This window comes from Pezoporus wallicus, unplaced genomic scaffold, assembly GCF_028554395.1.
Source record: "Pezoporus wallicus isolate ANWC-B61680 ecotype Strahan unplaced genomic scaffold, APGP_CSIRO_Pwel_v1 contig_6464, whole genome shotgun sequence".
NCBI classification, from domain to species: domain Eukaryota; kingdom Metazoa; phylum Chordata; class Aves; order Psittaciformes; family Psittacidae; genus Pezoporus; species Pezoporus wallicus.
The window spans coordinates 8077118-8097000 of NW_026642130.1; positions in this window are offsets into that span (position 1 = coordinate 8077118).

A 19883-nucleotide genomic window follows, 5' to 3' on the forward strand; every position below is an offset into this window, starting at 1 on the left:
CCCAAAATAACTGTTCAGAGCTCTGAAATTTCATCACCCTCTTCATCTGACAGCATTGTTGTCTCAGAAAAATAAAATAATAGTCAGCTTATGCAAGTGTGAGAGACTGATCTGAAATCAGGCTCCACTGTCCATTTTCTCAAAGATTGGTCTGAGATACTGAATGAAACTCCACCAACCATTATCTCAGAGATGGGTGGGAGGACTTGAGATAAAACTCTTCCATCCATTGTCAGGGAAAAGTGATTGAGGTTCTGAATTGGGACTCCACCATCCATTACCTCAAGGATTGGTGTGAGGAACTGATACCCATTATCCCAAGAATTGCTGCAGACATGTGTGTGCAGACACACAAGGGCAATTGGAAGAGCTGGCTGCAAGATCAGGGAAACTGATCCACCAGGAACGTGTAATACGTGACATGAAGAACAGAGGTTCTCCCCACAGCTCACTATAAAGTGGGAAGAGGTAAATAACCAAGGGACACACCACCAGGGAGCCATTGCCATGAGAACGACTCCAGAAGGACACCTCTGTGAGGACACCCTCTACCAAAGACTACTACAAACCCTGAGGGACACCCTCCATGAGACAACGCCATAAGGCAACTCCACAAGACACATTCCACAGGGTACGTTCAAAGGGACTCCAGAAGGACGCCTCCACGACGACACCCACCATTAATGGACTCTCAGGGGACACTCTGCTCTGATACTGACTACAAACCCTGAAGAATTCCCACCACCAATAATGACAATGGATCCCTGGGACACTGCTGGATCCACGGTGGTGACTCTCTCTCTCTCTCTCTCTGCACCCCAAATCCTTGCTTCATTTTCTACCTTTTTTCCAATCTGTCCTGTTGCTATCCTCTTTATTTCAATAATTTCCCTCTTTTATAATAACTGTCTTTTTGTAATTTGTGATAAACAAACTGACCAATTACGGTACTTGACCTCGTTTGTGTCTTAATTTCATTCTTGGGATCATGAACTGAAACAGGGTCCAGCACTGGGGTTTTTCTCCAATCAGACCCTGACAGTAAGTCAAATCAAACTGTAGACACAGGCAAACTGTGAATCCAGAGCATTAAGTTCATCTAGAGGAAATTAAAAATAAATAAGAGCTTTTGGTCAGATTCAGGTATTTGTATGGTTATACACTGAAAAACATTTGCAAGTGTATCATTTAGACAAGTTATAATTACTTTCTGCAGTTTGTAAGTTAAAAGAAAACTCAGAGCACTAATAGTTCTCACTATATTGGTATAATAGGGTATGAAGATCCAGTAGATGGTAACACTGAATGTTTTATTAAATGGATTGAAGAAACTCTTAAATTCGCTCAACAAAAAAGTAAAGAATGAAAGCTGGAAAATTTGTCCTAACAATGACCAAAATGTCTGAAAACTGGAATAGGGTTTCAAAAGGTTTAATATACATTTAACTGGGGAGTTCCAAGCAAGAAAGTTTCCATTGTAAATGTTTATAAATACATACATATATATAGTTACATACACACTTCAATGTGGTTTTTCAATCATACTGCTTATCCTTCAAATAACTTAAGAAAATATAAAGATCGTTAAAAAGAGATTAAAAAAAACAGGCAAAGAAGTCCTTAGTGCAGACTCATTTTTGTTTCATATTTTGAAACTAAATACTTGAATTCCTGTTATTGTTGTTGTTAATTTTCTATTGTAAAATCTTGAATTCACAATCAAAATCAGACCTTATTATAGGAGATGTTTTCTATCCATTCAGTGATCAACAATATCTCTTTCAAACAGTCTAGTCTGAGCATATGAGACAGAAGGAGAATGGGAGAGGAAGCTGACACTGAAATGTAAAGTGACTTTCATCACGTCATCTAGTAGATTGACTGTGATGTTGCAAATTTCATCCAAATTTCCTGAATCTTAATGCAATTTGTTTTTCCATTGTACCACACTGAATATTTTGCAGTAGGTAACAAAATTTCAAAGCATATAGACTATGCGAATCTTCTTTCCTAATATATTTAATTAGCTTTTATGTCTATTGTTATTTGATCTCCAGAGAGGCCTTGCAGTATTAAATTTTATTTGACAATTAAACATAAATATCATAATCACCAGAAGACGATACTTCAAATTTAAACAAAACAAGGAATGCAACAGAAATATATTTGCAGTCCAATTTATATTACACATAATTGCCATATTCTTGTTAGAATGCTTCAAGACAAGACAATTCCTTAAGAATAAAGGTCATTAAACAAGGTAACAAATTTTTGAAGGTACTACATAAGGTGACAGAATAATTCGAATCAACAGACAGATAAAGAACCAGAAGAACTTTTATCCTTGAAAATTTTCTTGTTGCACATCATAAGGAAAGTTTCAGGGCATCATTCATTAACATTCAAACTAAGCAGAAAAATCATTAGAAATTCATTGAAGAGCTTAGGCCACACCTCACTGCAAGTGAATGATTAGGGAATTTATGACCCTTATAATGGAATGAGCAAAAGAGAGAAAACTGGTTACAGATTGGGTTTGTTTTTCTGCTTTTGTATATTACAGCTCTAAATTGAATAAATGCAGTTCCAAATATTTCAAAAATGTCAAAATCTCCACAGCCCTTTGAGCATTCTAAGAGGAAGTAGGCCACAGGAATATTTTTTCTATGTAATCAGATATTTCATTTGAAAAGAGCTATAAATATGTTACAAGTTGGTATGTGACTTTGCTGTGCACTTTAGGAGGTGACCTGTCAATAGCACTGGCTTTCTTTATCATGTGGTATGTTTTTTGAGAGTGGGACAGTGAAGGGTGGCCTGTAACACTAGGGCAAGTATGTCTATATAAAGAGAAAAACTTATGTCTATTATAATCTGCTTTACTTTTATCTTGTCCCTCCGTATTGATTTTACTCATATCTCTTTTCCTTCTCAGCTCATTTAGAAAATAAGAAGTCACTCAGTTTCTTGAGAACAAGAGCAGTATGCAGAAGGAAACATATTTGATGAGGTAGTTTTAATGGAAGAAAAGTAAATTTGGTGTCCTAAAAGAAACTTTTAAAAGATTAATAATCTTGATAAGGTTAAAGTCTAGGAATAGAATAAGTAAGAGGGTCAGGTCTGGAGTCAGTAAGACTTTTTTGTGTTTTCTACAGGAATGTGGAAAAGTTGGCTGGTTAGCAGCACCAGATGTCTTGGGCATAAATGCCACTAATGCATATCTTGCCTTGATATACTTGCTAATGGTCCTTGTACTCTCTCGCTGCACTGCCGACTCCAAAAGCTCCAAAATAACAACAGTTTTTTTCAGTTTGCTTTGCATTTGAAGGAAGAGTTTGAGTTTGTAATGCACTATGAAGTTTCATCTTCCCCTAACGATGAACTTACCTTGGCCACCCCATCTGAAAGGGTGAATTAAGTCTGGCTAATTATTCCAAAGTGAGAAGGCAAGAAGGGATTCATATCAGCTCTATTCACTATGGAATTATCCCTTCACAAATTTTAGTGAATTCACCAACACTTCTCTCTTGGCCTACATTTACCCCTACCATAGGCTTACCAATGACACGTTTCCTGTACCCACTTCAGGCATTTCCTCCTCCTCATAACATATCCCATCTATCAGCTCCAAATGATGATGAGTTTTCACTGCACTTCCTTTTATCTTTTCTCAGTCCTTGGACAAAATGCCAAGAAGTTAGACAGTTATAAGTCCTTTATGGAAAAAAAGTGGTATATGCCAAAGATCACAATGGGAAAGCATTGATCTGAAAGCAGTCAGTTCATAACATCAGAAAATCTGAAAAGAAAAAAAAAAAAAGGTAAAATTTAACTGCTTTTCTAAAAAGGAATCTGGCAAAGCATGAGAACCCTGTCCTAAAGGCATATCACACATTGTCCAGGAAACATTAAAAAATTATTTAAGACATTAAGTAGTTTTAGTTTAATATCTGTCTTTCAGTGTTAAAGGAAAAAACTGAATTACTTTGAAAATGTAGGAGCCTGCACATATACATGTGTATATCTCATGTATGCACCTTTAATGTCCCTTCTCTAAATTGTTCCTAGTCTCAGTCATATTACTGAATTAAAATAAAAATTAACTTTTAAGATCCTCAGGTGAATTAGCTGTGAAACTGGTCACATGCATTCTTTAATGGAAAATACCTCTGCTTCAGAGATATTTATATTTAAAAGAATCATAAAATATTTTCAATAATATAAAAATGACACTAAAAATTTTGAAAGATCTTGAGCAACTAAAATAGCTTGATATCTGATTATAAGAAAAGGGAGAGCATTCTGAATTCTATTTAGTTTTATGTAGGCGGTAAGAGTCGTGTTCAGTTCCTATTTGTTGTTGAAACAACATATTTACACTGCTATATAATTAGTGTTCTCCCTTGGGATACTATGAGTAGGTTATTTGGATCAACTAAGAAAACCCGTTGCAAAATGAAGGGGATTCTTTTGCCACTGTAATTCCTGGAGAAAACACTCTGTAAGGAAATAGTTTTGATCTTTAACTCTGCAAACTTTTGTGCCAATCAAGAAGAATTTATTCTTCTGTGTAGCCTTCAGAAAGTACCAACTTTCTTGAAGGTGTCACTTTTATCCTCTTGCAAGGCAACATTGTTCTTGGAAAAAAAATATATGATTTGAGGGAAAAAAAAGACCTACAGTAACTCATAGTCTTACAATTTAACAGCAGAGTGACATTCATGGCAATTAAATCAAGTTTTGAGTTTTAAACTCTTGGTTTCGATATTACATGATAGCAATTTCTAAGTTGAATATCTTTAAAAATCAATGTGCTATTTAAAGTTTTGCTTTATTAAGCCTCATATGACAAATATACTTGGCTGCACGACTACAAAGCAGTATCAGAACTTTCATATTTTAGAGTATTTATTTGGGCCAAACTATAGAAGAATTTAAAAAGAAAACTACATTTTCAATCATAAAAAAATCCATTGGCTTTGGTTTGGTTTGGTATTTCTGGCTGTGGTAGAGACTGATTTCTAGAGAAAATAATTATCTAGTGCTGGAAGTCATAGGTCAGTATAAAAGTGAAGAACACAAGGGTCTGGCTTAAAGCCAGTCCCCATCTTTATTGTTCCTCCAGATTAATGCTGTAGATGGTTCTCAGCCTCCTTTCTATTTCCCTAGAATATGTAAGGGTTGGATATAGCCTTAAATAGTGTTTTTTATCCAGTAGGTAAAAAAATTATAAGAATTTTCACTACTTAAAGAAAACAGAAATGCCAGAGTCTCATCTGGGGCTTCAGAATGCTCATGAGATAACCCAGGTCAGGAAAGTATGGGTGCTCTACTGTAAATGTGACACACCAGCAACATCTTTTCTCTGACAGCAGCATAGATATTGGCTCTGCAGGTCAAGATAAACTAGCTCCTTTGGCTCTGAAGCCTGCAGGCTCCCAGTTCAGTGTCTTTCATGTGCATCTGCAGTGGGTGGAGGGGAAGATCTGTAACAGACACTGATGCTGTACTCACTGAGAAAGTCAACTTGTATTTCAGTTTCTTTGGTAACCTTATGTATGCATACATATATACACACACTATATCTATCTGTTTGTCTATCTGCCTGCTTGTCTGTCTATATAATCTGTAGTTGTCCTGGCTTCAGCAGTAGCAGTCATGTTTCTCCTTCTTGGTAGCTGGTGCAGTGCAGTGTTTTGACTTTCGGCTCGGGAACAGAGCTGATAACAATGATGTTTTGGTCTGGCCAAGGACTTTGTGAGGCTCATGCTCTGCCAGGGAGGAGGGGAAGCTGGGAGGAAGCAGAGACAGGACACCTGACCCAAACTAGCCAAAGAGGTATTCCATACCACAGCACGTCATGCCCAGGATGTAACTGGGAGTTAGCCGAAATGGCTGGGGTTGGAGGAGGTATGGGTCAGAGCTCGGTAGGGCTGGGGGGGGGGGGGGGGGGGGTGAGTTATCGGTCAGCTGGTGGTGAGATGTTGTATTCTCTTCTCTCGTTATTTCCTTTATCATTGTTATTATTGGTGGTAGCAGTAGTGATTTGTGTTATACCTTAGTTACTAAATAGTTCTTATCTCAACCCCTGGGAGTTGGATTCGTTGCGATTCTCCTCTCCGTCCCTCTGGGAGTAGGGGGAGAGCAATAAGGGGGGGGAGTGAGTGAACGAGCCCTCTGTCTGGTTTTAAACCACAACAGTAGTGTAAAAAGGTATTTCTTTTGCTAACGTTTATCCTCTGACTGTTCCTAATGCGTGGTATATAGGTTGATACTACAAGAATGTATGAGTACTTTTCAGCTCATCCTTGCTATTATTACTATTTGAAAATAATTGTGCATATAACTACCTATTTTTCTTTTTTCTATATATGTTTATGCTTTATAAATTTGAATAAAAATTGATGAACAGAAAAGGAAAGAGAAACCAACTTAAATTTTTAAATTAGATATCTAATACTAATAGATTCACTTCTTTTCAAATCTAACACTTTTAACAAAAGAAACAGCAAAAATGCAAATATTATTTCATTTTATAATGAGATCTCATTGCACACTAGTTCTTTGCCTAACTCTGGAACTGCCATAGGCGTTGCAGTTGGTTACTTGCTCTCCTTCTTTCTTTTTTGTTATTGTTTTCTTTATTAAGCAATATTAAGTTCTTTTGAACACTTAAAGTTAAAACAGTTATTTACCTCATTAGATTTCAAAAGATTAAGGCATTTGCTTCATATGGTAATGATTTGCCATTTTACAGGACTAATGCCCAAAGTTCTCAAAGCACTTTACATCAGCAAATGGTACATTGTTGCTATATTCTGTCTTCATTAAACACTATTAATTTAATTTGTGCTTTTTTTAATTTAAGGTGAACAACAAAGACAGCTTGAAACAATATTGGACAGAGAAATAGGCTGATTCAAGGATGTACTTGAGATAGAGTTACTCTGGTCCCTTGTACCAAACATCCCCGCAGGATATTTCAAATCTGTCTCAGTGGTTGGTCATTATTTTTACCCTCTAGTCTCCATTAGGGGACAGCAAATATTAATCATCCATGTGGAGAGGAATTTCTCATTTAGTTGCTTCTGACAGAAGTCTGCTTCCAATGTACCAAATCGCTTTGCTAACCAAACCAAAGCAGAGGAAATGGAGATAGTTGGCGTACTTAAAAACTGTGCTACTGCTCCAAAGCATATCTCTAATGTACTTGTGGATGCACCTGGAGACATGTCCAAGCCAGGGTAGAAGTGAAATACACCCATCTGAGGCTCAGACAGAAGCCAGTGATGCCCAGTTTGTGATTGTTGCACAGTAACACAGCAATTGGGAATGGGCTGTGATTACAGGTTAACATTACCATGAACTGTTAAAGCAACCGAAGTAGTTGGAAGTTACCAGTAGACACCTTTCCACTTCTCCCCATTCCAAATTTAAACGTCTGTTAAAAAAAAAAAACAACCCTTCTGCAGCAAAGTGTCTGGCTGATATTTGTATGAATTATTTACTGTTTTTTTACTAGCTTGTCCTAGACTTGAACTCCTTTAAATAGGATCTTCATCTGTCATTCTCAAAAGCAAAGCACTTAACACATATGGTGTGCTGCCATAAAGAAAATAACAAATCAGATGACATTTTGGATCTAGAGCCAGCTATGGATGTTGCCATTCATTCCATGGCCTGATTTATCACTACAATCTTTGCATTGCTCAGTGTCATCAATGGTTTTTCATATACAGAGGTGGCTGAGTAGTTTCAGAAAGGACTTTCGTTAAAAACTGAATCAAGATTGGTTTGCTGTATTGCATAAGGTCAGATGATTGATTAACATGGACAGCAGCTGAGCAGGGGAAACATTTCCAAAACTTCTAAATATTTTTCTCTGTAAATAACTACAACTCCTTTGCTGCTCTCCATTTATGGAAGTTTCTGCAACTTTAGTGAGGAGAAGCAATACAATGTTATTTAGATGATCCAGTTATACCATAAATGCCAGTTAGAGGAAGCAATCAATTTACAGTTAGTTCAGTGTCTGAAAATAATTTATCCAGCTTTCAGATGAACATCAGTAAGTGCAAAGCAACAAAGGCTTGACAGAGGAAAAAGGAGATGTATCTCAACCAACTGGGGAAGAAGAATTCAGTCAGCTCTTAATATATTATTTGCTATCTAATTTGTTTTTCAAAGAAGTAATGTTTAACACAGTAGCTTTTTACTACGTACAGTGCTAATGGAGGTTAAATAAAAGGCACAAGGGCAGCAAAATCACTTTTCACATGACAAAACTGCTATGTGAGAGAAATTCAAATTAATTTCTCAATCCTCACAGCACTTTTTGACACCGCTGCCTATGGGTTACCTCTTAAGTATTTGAAGATTTTACTAGGGCTGACTGATTTAGATTTGGATAGGTTTAAATCATACTTGTCAGTGTGCTATTAATTTTTAACTACAGTCATTTTTTTCCTAGACCTGTTAATATGCTAGGCAGTCCCAAAAAGCATAAAACTTTGACCCATGTTCTCCAGCACTTGCATACAGCACTTTCTGTATGTGCATTATTCTGTAATCAAAATTCTATCTCCTCAACAGCATACAGATACTGGAATCCACAGACTGAGATAAAAGGGCCTTCAAACTGGCTGCATGATTATCAGACATACATTCTTTTATGTTAGCTGGTCCTTTCCTACTCAATTCAGATGAAAAATAAATAACTACAGCTGACTACTAAACTCAAAGTAACATTCTTTCTCTGGAGGTGCAGTGTGGTGGAATAAGATGTTTCTTTACAATGTACCAATTATTTCCACACATTTTCTGGACCTTGAGATCTCTTCTGGAGCCTCATTCGTCAGAGAAATACAATGAGGATAAGATTACCACTGCTTCAGCACAATGCAAAATTTTGTTTTAGGGCTTTCTGACTACCCGCTGGGAATGAATGCAGTCCCATCTTTTCAGAATTTCAAAACAGATTGCTACACAATCCCAAACTGCCTCAGGTTTCCAGGCTGAAAACTGTAGAAATAACACAATCATTTCATTACCATTGGTCTAACATTAAAATCGTTTTTTAAAAGCTTGGTAGAATATACTTGCAGACTTCACAACTGGTAGATTGTAATTTGAAAACATACATCTACACAATCTTCTTGAGAAATACTGACTCATGTTAGCTAATCATTGATACATGATTAGCTAACATCAGAACAGGTACCTTTTGAAGACACCTGAGCTCTGTGAAGGGTTGATCAGTTTCAGAGCTCAGCTGGAACATCCCTGTTGGAAGGATAACTATCTACTGCTTGAGGGGACTTCTATGCATATATATTGGGTTGACCTTGGCTGAATTCCAAGTGCCCACCAAGCCATTCTATCACTCTTCTCCCTCAACTGAACAGGGGGAGAAAAATGCAGTTAAAGGCTTGTGGGTCAAGATAAGGACAAAGAGATTATTCACAAATTAGTGTCACAGGCAAAACAGAATTTACTGCTAATCGAAGGTAAGAGTAAAGCAATGAGAAACAAAACCAAGTCTTAAAAACCCCTTTCCCTTACCCCTCCCTTCTTCCCAGGTTCCACATCACTCCTAATTTTCTCTATGTCTTTCCACCAGCATAGGGTGGGGGGTATGAGGAATGGCGGAGTTGCAGCCAGTTAATCATATGTTGTCACTGTTGCTCCTTCTTCCTCACATTCTTCCCTTGCAGGTTCACAAGTCCTGCAGCAAACATGCTCCAGCATGAGTTCCTCTTTCCATGAGGCCACAGGTCCTCCCAGGAGCCTGCTCCAGCATAGACTTCTCATGGGGTCACAGCCTCCTCATACAGGCATCCCCCTGCTTCAGCATAGGGTCCTCCCCTGCCTGCTGGTTGATATCTGCTCCACCATTAACCTCCATGTGCTGGAGGTGGAGATCTGCTCCACCATGGACCTCCACAGGCTGGCTCAGCATAGTCTACACCACCAGTTGCAGGGGAATCTCTGCTCTTGTGCCCAGAGCACCTCCTCCCCTTCTGCACAAACCTGGGTGTCTGCAAAGCTAGCACTTTCACATATTCTCACTCTTCTCTTTGGACTGCTGCTTTACAGCAGTTTTTCCCCTTCTTAACTATATTATCACGGAGATACTACCAGCTTCACTGCGGGTCTCAGCCTTGGCCAGCAGCGGGTCCATTTTGGAGTCAGCTGGCATTGGCTCCCATTGGACATGGGGGAAGTTTCTGGAAGCTTCTCACAGAAGCCACTCTTGTAGCCCCCCAGATTCCAAAACCTTGCCATGCAAATCCAGCATGACAGTCCTATACCTGCACTGGTCAGACTTACAGAAGAATGAAGCAAATGATATTGAAACAGATTTAACTGGACATATCAGAGTATGTATGCAGTTGAAACTGCAATCTCAAGCCCTCTGACATTAATTTTCATGGTCATTTGGGAAACTGTTATGGAAAAAGCAGGCAAGCAAGTTTCCTGTGTGGAAACTTCATTGCACCTGTAGAACTAAGCATTTATCCCGGCATATCCCATCAGCTTTTCAACTCTGTATTTGCCTTCCTGCTGCCACTGCCCCCAGTTTTAACTTTCTTCCCAAAGTTCCTTTCTCTCACAAAGAAATACAATCAGAGAATCAGACAGCTGTGAAGAACTCAAGTCAATAACTTCTTTCAGATGGAGTCAATAATACTCTTACCATGCAGAGAGATGCTTAACTTTTTCTTTAAAAAGAATACTTGACATAGGTTCTATATCATTGTCATGCAGTCTTATCCAATACTTGACAGTATTTGTTTCACATTAAACAGATTTTTCTCTTCTCCTTGGACCTTGGAAAAAAAGCAGTTGCTTTCCTCTTTATAAAGATAATTTTTTTTTTTTTAACTAAAAAATGCCAATCCATTAATATTCTCTTTTCCAGACTAAAAAAAAACTCTGCATTTTCTAAATAACTTGTGATATTTTCCATACTTTCCAGGCACCTTTTCATTAAGAAACAGAAGAAACTGGATTCATAGAATTCAAAGGTTATTTTTTCCTCCTTATCTTATGTAATTTCTTTTCCATTTGCTATCATTACCTCTCTCATTCTTTCTCATTTTTCTGTGACATTTATTATTTTCTGCATCCATATCCAAGTCAGGCTGAAACCTTCTCCATAGTTTATATCTCACATATCTGAAACAAAATATATTTAAGAAGAAAGGAAGAAAGTCAAGTTGTCCTCATTGCTTTTCTGAGCACCAAACACATCCAAATAATTATTTAGATGAGCAATAATTACAATTATTAGTACAAATTATTACCGTGAAAACTGGTGGTTTTGGTACCACAATTATAAGGCTTCATATTATCAACTTTACAATCAAAATTTAACACCCAGATCTGTATCATTAATTATTAAAAATTTTCCCTTTACAAAAATCTCAGTGAATATTTGAATTTTATTCCATGAAGTTCCCTGTATTTAAAATTAGAACACCTTGCTTTCATTTCTCTAATTCTTTGCTTTGTTTTGTTTGTTTGTTTAGGGTATGTTTTGTAGGATTCTTTTTGATTGGAAACTGGTGCAAGAACTGTCTCTTACTATGTTTGTAAAGTACACTGCAGAATGAGGCATTAATCCCACTTGGGGATTCTCCTGTTGTATTGCTGGCAAAATATTTTAGCTCCAAAATCTCCAATAAAAATTTTTCTCTTGCTACTGTCAGCAATAGCTATTTCAGAAAAAAAGTAAAAATCCAACAAAAGTAAAAATAACTTTGTAACACGTTAAATCTTTCATCTCAATGGTCAAAAATCAAAGGATTTAATCTGATAGAAGACAAATGGTTTGGGGAAATAGCAAATGCATGTGAAATATGGCTTGAAAGCACTTCTCTAGAGAGGACACAAAGCTCTAAGTGTGTGGGGGGAGCACTTTCTGTGCCATTAGTACTTGATTAGATAGCATAACAGATAATGTAAGAGAAAATTAGACTCTGACAGCAACCAGTTGAACCTTGAGTTTTGACAGTCATCTGTTGGACACCTTATCACTTTTATCCTTAGCACCTCTTACATGACACATAAGGATGTATCCAGTGGATAATTATCGTAAGTGCATAGTGAAAAGTTATGCCTTTTACCAAAGATGCATCGTTTAGCCCCAAGCACTGCCACAGTGGAGTATTTTTGTGGTTCTGATTTTGTATGCTGTACAGTAAAGCAACTGTGGTTTTTTGCTGGGCTATAGAAAAATACAAAGGTCATAAAATCAAGAGTTTGAAAAGCAGAACAGCCTTCAAGTCTTGACTTGCTTGATTAATTAGACAATTTTAAACTTTCTAGCACAGCTATTGGGTTGGTCTTGTCTTCTACATGCAATCATTTTTTAAAGTTCTATCAATGTCACAAGTCAACCAGTGTCTTACCATGAAGTCCTTAGAAGAAGCAAAGAAATTTCACTTCAGAGTTTAAACAAAAGAAAAAAGAAGTTTGAGATGAGACTAAACATTATGCAGCTCCTGTGAAAAGCAGAAATTTACCACACCACTTAAGGTGAAAGTCGTGGGCTTTGGTTGTAGTCTCAAATTAACCTTCCACCCAGTTGTACACCACAATTGTACATAAAACTGTAAACATTCTGACTGTGACAATCACTTCTAAATATTTCAGTGAAATTGCAGGAATCTCTCTAGTGACATATTCATATACATGGTTTTCTGAAACAAATGGATCAGAGGGTGTAACTGTTAATCAGAATCTTATATGTGAGTAGTGCTTAGTTCCCATACTTTCAGGTCCAAACAGAGCCCAGGACATGTTTAGAAGTATAGCATTGCATGGGACGTTAGCAGCATCTATCCAAAACAGCTTGCCATAGAAGGTGTTGTTCCAGGTTCATAGGATTCCTGCAAAGACTGGACACCAAACAATACAAACAATCAGATGCCCTAGTCTATTTACTGCATTACTAATGCAAAGCAAATATACACTAACTTGAAGCAGGTTACATACATAACGACCTGTGGCTTCATGCAATACCGCCAAGCAGGAGAAGGAGAGGGAACATGTTATCTGGTCAGAGAGGTGGTAGGCAGTGCATCGTGAGGGCATCCCCCAAATCAAGATGCACATCTGGCCTTCTCACCAATCTGTCCCTGCACAAGTCCTTATATCCCCTCTCAGGTTGGAGTGGAAAATTGCCAGTTGCAACATCAGCAAACATGTGGTCATTGTGTGAACAGATATTTACCGGTATAAGATTCCCTTGTGCTAACAGGGGTTTTAACTGCCCAGTTTTCAAAGTTATGTTCCCAGAACCTGTGCCAAACAGTGCTTTTCCATTCTTGTGTGTTTCACCACAGACCACTATCTATTGTCTTTGACACAGGTATGCATTTCAGAAAATCAACTGACTTTATGATATTACTGTCATTTGGGAGATTTAAATGTCATTAATACCTCTGTATTAAATCTAAATCCTAGGAAAATTTCAGTTTCACTTAGTGAATTTCAGGCTAATTTTAATCTCTGTCTACACACATTTTTTGTTTTTCTCTGTCACCATTAAAACCAAAGACAATTATATAAAAATTGATGCAATAATGAATTGTTTCTAAATTACACATGTTCCAAGGACAAGTGTTTACCAGACTATTGTGCTTTTCACTAGCAAGAGCAAAATACTTCCAAGTACTATAAATTAGGCACCCAGTTGTGTATTATTGTAAAGAGTATTATCTTAAAAGTGATCCAGAAAAATGTTGTAGTGGTTGGGTTTTTCTGGGGGGAAGTGGTTTTTGTTTAGGGTTATTTTTACCCTTTCTGTGTACCCATAGAACATTTGATTCCATAAAAATCTTTGTTTCCTGTTACAGGAGGAGGAATGTGCACACAATTTTGGATGTAACATGCTAATGTTATAATTCACTCTGAAACACGATCTGTATAGATTTGCCCACAAATGCAAATTTGATTGGTTTGCAAAGTTTCAGGAAGGGCTCATAGTGTGAGTTCAAATACACAGTCTTCCACTTCTTATGTTGATAAACTGAAGCACTCCTGATCAGAATATGAGCAGTTTACAGAGGTCATATTAGTGATCTGTGTAGAAATGAGGTAACATATCTGATTTTTATTTTTTTATTCTGGCCAACATGTGTATTTAGTGAGACAATAGGTAAATTCATACAACAAAATATAAATCACAATGTAATTTTGCAAGGTCAGAGTAACCAGGAAACTATTGGAGGTGAATTCATTGTTATTCATATCACTTCAAAGTTAAATGTCAGTTCCTATGACCCAGTAAATGGAGTGTAATTACTGAAAGTACATAAATGATATAACTGAGAAAAATCTGACTCCTGTAGATGTTCTTGAAAAAGGTTTTATTTTTCATACATCTGGGTGATTAAAAAATTGAACTCCTGGACAGCAAGATCGGTCAAATTACTTCCCCATCTCCTGACAGAAAAAATACACTTTGAGGGGCCTTATTAAGCAATCTATCTCTATTGAGCTCATTAAGTTCTGGACATCTAATAAGAATATAATAGAATCTTGGATGTCGTCTCTAACATAATCTGACAAGTTGAAGCTCCACTCCAACTTCATTTGGAGGGGCAAACAATGAACCATATGCTAGTTTGAAATTCAGCTTAGCTTCCTTCTTGGTTTAGTAGGACTCGTGCATTTGTAAGGACAGCTTAAATAAAAATCAGGTTGCCAATTCAGCTTCATTCTAACCTCTCTTTTTTCTTTGTGAATGCTAACTGTCACAATTCATCTCACCTCTCTCTCTACAAACAACAAGTATAGCCACTTATTAAAAGATGCTTGTAAACATGTATGCACAAAAATCCATTGGTGCATAACAAGAAGCTGGTTTTGGTCTGACAAAACATTGTGCATAATTATGTATTCATGACCAGCATCTAGTGGCATCTGACATACTATGTATTTCTATACTTACTTTCATATCTCTCATTTACAAAGCCCCATTGCAGGTTGTATACAGATTTAATCTGTTCTTCTGTTCATTTTATTCCCCTTTTTTAAATACGTGATGCTTTGACCTCTTGTTCCTTTCTTTTTCTGACTAGATCAGAGATCAGTCTCACTATTTTTAATAAATGTTCTATTACCAATTTACATGGTAATAATCCTGTCAGAAGCCCAACAAGTTAAGTCACCAGCCACTCCACCAAAGGGGCTAGCACAGCTTTTCAAGCACAGCAGCCTTAGCCAATGGCACTCAAGGGAGAGAAGCAAACAGTGTTAGCATCCATTCACCTGTAGCTCCTTAGCTGAAAAGATGGTATGTTAATTCACAGTGGTTAAAGCTTCTCAGTCTTCAAGACAATTTGAAGAAGTTTTGGATTCTCACCTCCAAAGTGAGACATAATTTTCCTGATCTAAGCAAAACCCTCACGGTTTTTCTTGAGAAAAAGAGCTCTTCTTGCTCCAAATGTCCCACAGTGTTACACATCTGATCTTTACTGTCAAAAAACTGTGCTTCTCCTCCCCTTTTCTTAACACCTAGTGCAAAGGCTGAGGCATAGAAATCTTTCCCAACAGCTGGAACTGGACACTGGGTTTTCTTAAAGCTCATCCTCCTTCCCATTCAAACAGCTCTTAAATGAGCATAGTGCCACAGTGAGCTCAAACGTGACACTAACACAAAAAGCAGTGCAAGCAGGGGAACACACTTGTGTCACTGTAATACCTCCACTTCAGCCACTCTGCTGATCAGACACGCTGTATTGCTCATCAGATCATCTGAATGTAGTTTTCTGAGCTTTTTGCACTGGTGATAAAGCCTTATGGCACCTAAAAGCACGAAAGTCTAGATTCACCTGTAGGATGTGTGGACAGAAACTATAAAAGCAATCCAAATAAACTGGTCATTCAGAAGAAGGAAACTGTCAAAAAATCATTCAAGCCTCTGCTAATGTCAAGGGTTGGTACAATAATGAACTGAAAGAGTCTATATTCCACAATTTTCCTTGAGCCACATATTTCTATTCACCTATCCCTTCAGCTAATATTTGTTTTCTTATAATCAAATGCACCTTTGCCTGTGCTTTTAACCTGTGACCAAAGTAGAAGGAAGTACCTGTTTGTACAGCCTAGCAGCCCAGCAATTGTGTCAGACCTTGGTGTTCATGATCTGCTTCTCCCACTGCAAACTCAGAAGCAAAAATTAGAACCTGCTTTTTATATCTTTACTGTTCTCTCCTTGTTTGTGTTCATTTATTTTGCTTTATCTAACAGGCAATAGGATCAGACTTCAACTGCAAGATATCAAGTTGCCCTAACTCTCTTTCTTTTCTCCCTTCAAGGAGAAAAAAATAACGAAAAGACAACAAACGTGACCTTTAAACCCTTTTAACCATATGTGTTCATTCCAGAGTTGCTGGTTTTCAGGCTTTAGCTCTCTGCTGTGTGTTTATACTGCAAGACTATACACAAATAGCCCCACTAATGTTGCCCAATCTTGTTCAATCATTTGGTATTCTGGGGACATACTGTGTCTTAATTGCATAATGCTTTGTGAATGAATTTATATTTCACTGCTGGAGCTTGATGAAATACAGTCCCTTCAGCCTAGTCCCAGCTGGACTTCATCAGGAAACCTTTATTCATGTCTAGAGCAGGGATGTGGGTTTCGTTTTGTTTGGAAATCAGATTACATAGAAGTCTCATATGTAGAAGACCAATGTTAGTCAGAATGCAAGCATGGAAACCTGTTGACTTGAAGTATCTTAAGTCCACTGATACAGATGTCATCTACCATTCTTTCCTAATTCATCATAAAAGATTCCACCTGTCCTTCTGGGACCTACTAGGCCTGTGTGCTGTCTTCATGGTGGTCTGTCAGCTCAAGAGACAGCAGAACTGAGCTTAGCCAGTTAACCCAAGTATCAAGAAGCATCAAGAAGCTCATGTGAGAGATGTTTGTGTATAAACAGAAAGAAATAAGCAGCAAATTTAACAAGAGCTATGCAGTGATGTGAATATAATCTTTAGCTATGTCAGGCAGGGACTTCTCTGAGCTTGAATGAAGAACAACATGAAATGTTAAAAGTAAGGAGGAAGGAAATTTTTAATTCCTTTTGCTGTCAGATTTTTTTTTTTCTTTTGTAAGCAAATGATAGGTAACAGTAATTTGACCTGAAACCCTAGACTACCAGCTACTGTTACAGCAGTTAGAATTTTTCAATACCCTAGACTTCAGGGTCCTGAGATCGTTCTTTCTGCATTGGTCACCCACACTTGTGCAATTAGTCATAAAACACTAACAGCTCCAAACTACAAATATATTAGGCCCAATTTACAAGATGAGACATTTACTATGCCACCAAGGCTCAAAGGTTTTGAGTCCTGTCTTAGCATGTTCTTGACTTTTAATAAATAACTCATCAAAAGTAATAGATAGCCTTCTCATTAAAAAAAAACAACCAAACAGAAACAAAACAAAAGCCAGAAACAAATAGAGTGAACACCTGAGATACACTACACAGTTGTTTTCTGTATGTGGTGGTCTACCACAAAATTAGACTCCACAGCTGAATGTTCATGAGGAGAATCACTGACTTAAAGAGTACCCTTTTTTTTCTAGCCTATCTTATATCCATTCCCCATGGTCCTTCAGAAGGTGAAAAATGTAGCACACTCCTATCTCTTGGTTAACTCTCCAGCTCAAAAATAGTATGAATTGCTTCTTATTTTTCTTGTTTTGTTGTTGTTTTTTTCCTCTCAGTGACGTTTGCTCTCATTAGAGGAGACAAAAACTGTTCCTCCAAACAGCTGCTCGTATGAAAAGCATCACATAAATCCCACACTTCTACCTGTTCATACATGCATATAGAGAAATAGATATATAATTTGTCATACAGTAGTTTCTCCTACTAACAAAGTGTGCTGTACACAGTGAGGTGTGACTGGACATCACAGGTGACTCCATATGATTTTACATGATGTACCAACACAGCTCTGCTGCCTGCAGTACAAACCACACAAGATTTAGGTGGCAAAAAAGTAAATCACAAAGACAAAACTTGACAGAAACAAAACGAAGAGTTTTTATTACTTTGTTACTACCTGAACTTAAGGGCATGGTTTTCTGAGAAATCAGAATGCACCTTTTCCTCTGCTTGAAATGAAACGATGAAATGAATCATGCAGTGGTTTGATTTAGATGAAATAGTCTCCTGTGGTCTCCTGGGAATGTCAGTGAGCCATAATAGGCACAGGGATTTTTCACTGGATACTTGCACTTCTGTGGAAACAAAACCTTATATCTCTGTACCCAGGGTAGCCCTCAACAGTTACTTGATCCTTGATGCTGTGGATGTACAGAATAGCTAGCAGCATTCCTCCAAGTCACAGCTCAGAAAAAAAATAAAAGAAAAAAAAAAAAAGAAAAAGAAAGAAATAATAAAAGAATATTTCTTTTATTCTCTTTCTTTTCTTTCATACCTCCAGAGGATAACAACTTTCAAAACCTGTATCTTAGGATAGGAAACACAATAAATGTCTGCTTTTGAAATAAGAGCTTATGTAGCTTACGCAGGTTTGAGGAACATCTGCAGATTTGCAGGTTTATGCAGTATATAGCAGAGCCAGCTTTTCAATATCACTACTGTGTAAGCAAGAAAAAATAATGGACCAGAATTTCAAAAAAGCTTAAGCTCATCACCATGACATTATTGGCACACATTATGCTGAACTGTGATCTCTGATTTGCACCCTGAATTTCTACTGCAACATATTAATAAGTTTAAAAATTAAAACGTAATTATAAAATTATTCCAGAGGAAACATGCTGTCTGGCTGAAACTTTAGAGTTTATTAATTGCTTTATATGAAAACAATAGCCTGCATGCTGCTAACATTTCAAAATTTTAGTGTTGTTGCCCAGATCTGTATCAAGTGAATTATAATCCATGTGCATTATAAAATTAGGATAGCATTATCAAAGAAGGTACCTGACCTAGGTAGCTACTACTCATAGAATCTTCTGACAAATCCAAATGAAATGCCTGCTTGTTACTATGTTTCAAGCCACATTGTGATTTTGGTACATATAGCTAATCATCACTGCCCCTAGTTATCATATGGGACTCGCTCTTTTTTTGAATCTTGAAGTCTCATAGTCTTATTATTTATTTATGAATATTTACATTTTAATTCCAGATTACAGAGTAGGTAACTTCTATGTATCTTAAAAAATAACTAAATTTCACCCATTAGGTCTAATGAAACCTTATCCTCTGTGGTCAGGAGCTGTTCAACAGTTCATATGATTCAGAAATAATACATTGCAAGATCAAAAGGTGAACACTATGTAAGAACTGTCTTTCAAATGGAACTTCTTTGCGTACAAAATTCAGACTTTAAATGTATCTTCATTTCTAAAGGGGAGCAAAAGTCAAAATCTAAGGTTTTTCTGCAAGGCACAAAGTTCTAAAAAAACTTTGTTTCAACTCCTGTTAAGCATTACATTTTGATGAGGTATAAATCTGCTGTTCTGATAAAGTTAGAAAAGTTGTTTTATCTTTTTTACTTTTACTGTATATTAAATGATAGTTAAAATGAATGTCAAAATGAAACATTTTGACCTTATCAAAACATTTCATTTTGGTAATTTTCCCATCAGGGTTTTAAATCAAATTGGTGCATTTTTGAAAAACATTTATGTGTTGTTAAACTGGCATTTTCTTCTGGCAATCTGTTACACCTGGAAAAATCTTGACCTGCTCTTGTCAACAGACACTGCCAAATATGGCAGCTTTCCCCTGTAAATCTAATTTGTTCTGTTTCAAGCTCTTTGTCAGGTAGGCTTGCCTTCACTGAATTACCTGAACTGAAATGACTTTTTCTAAACCATGAGT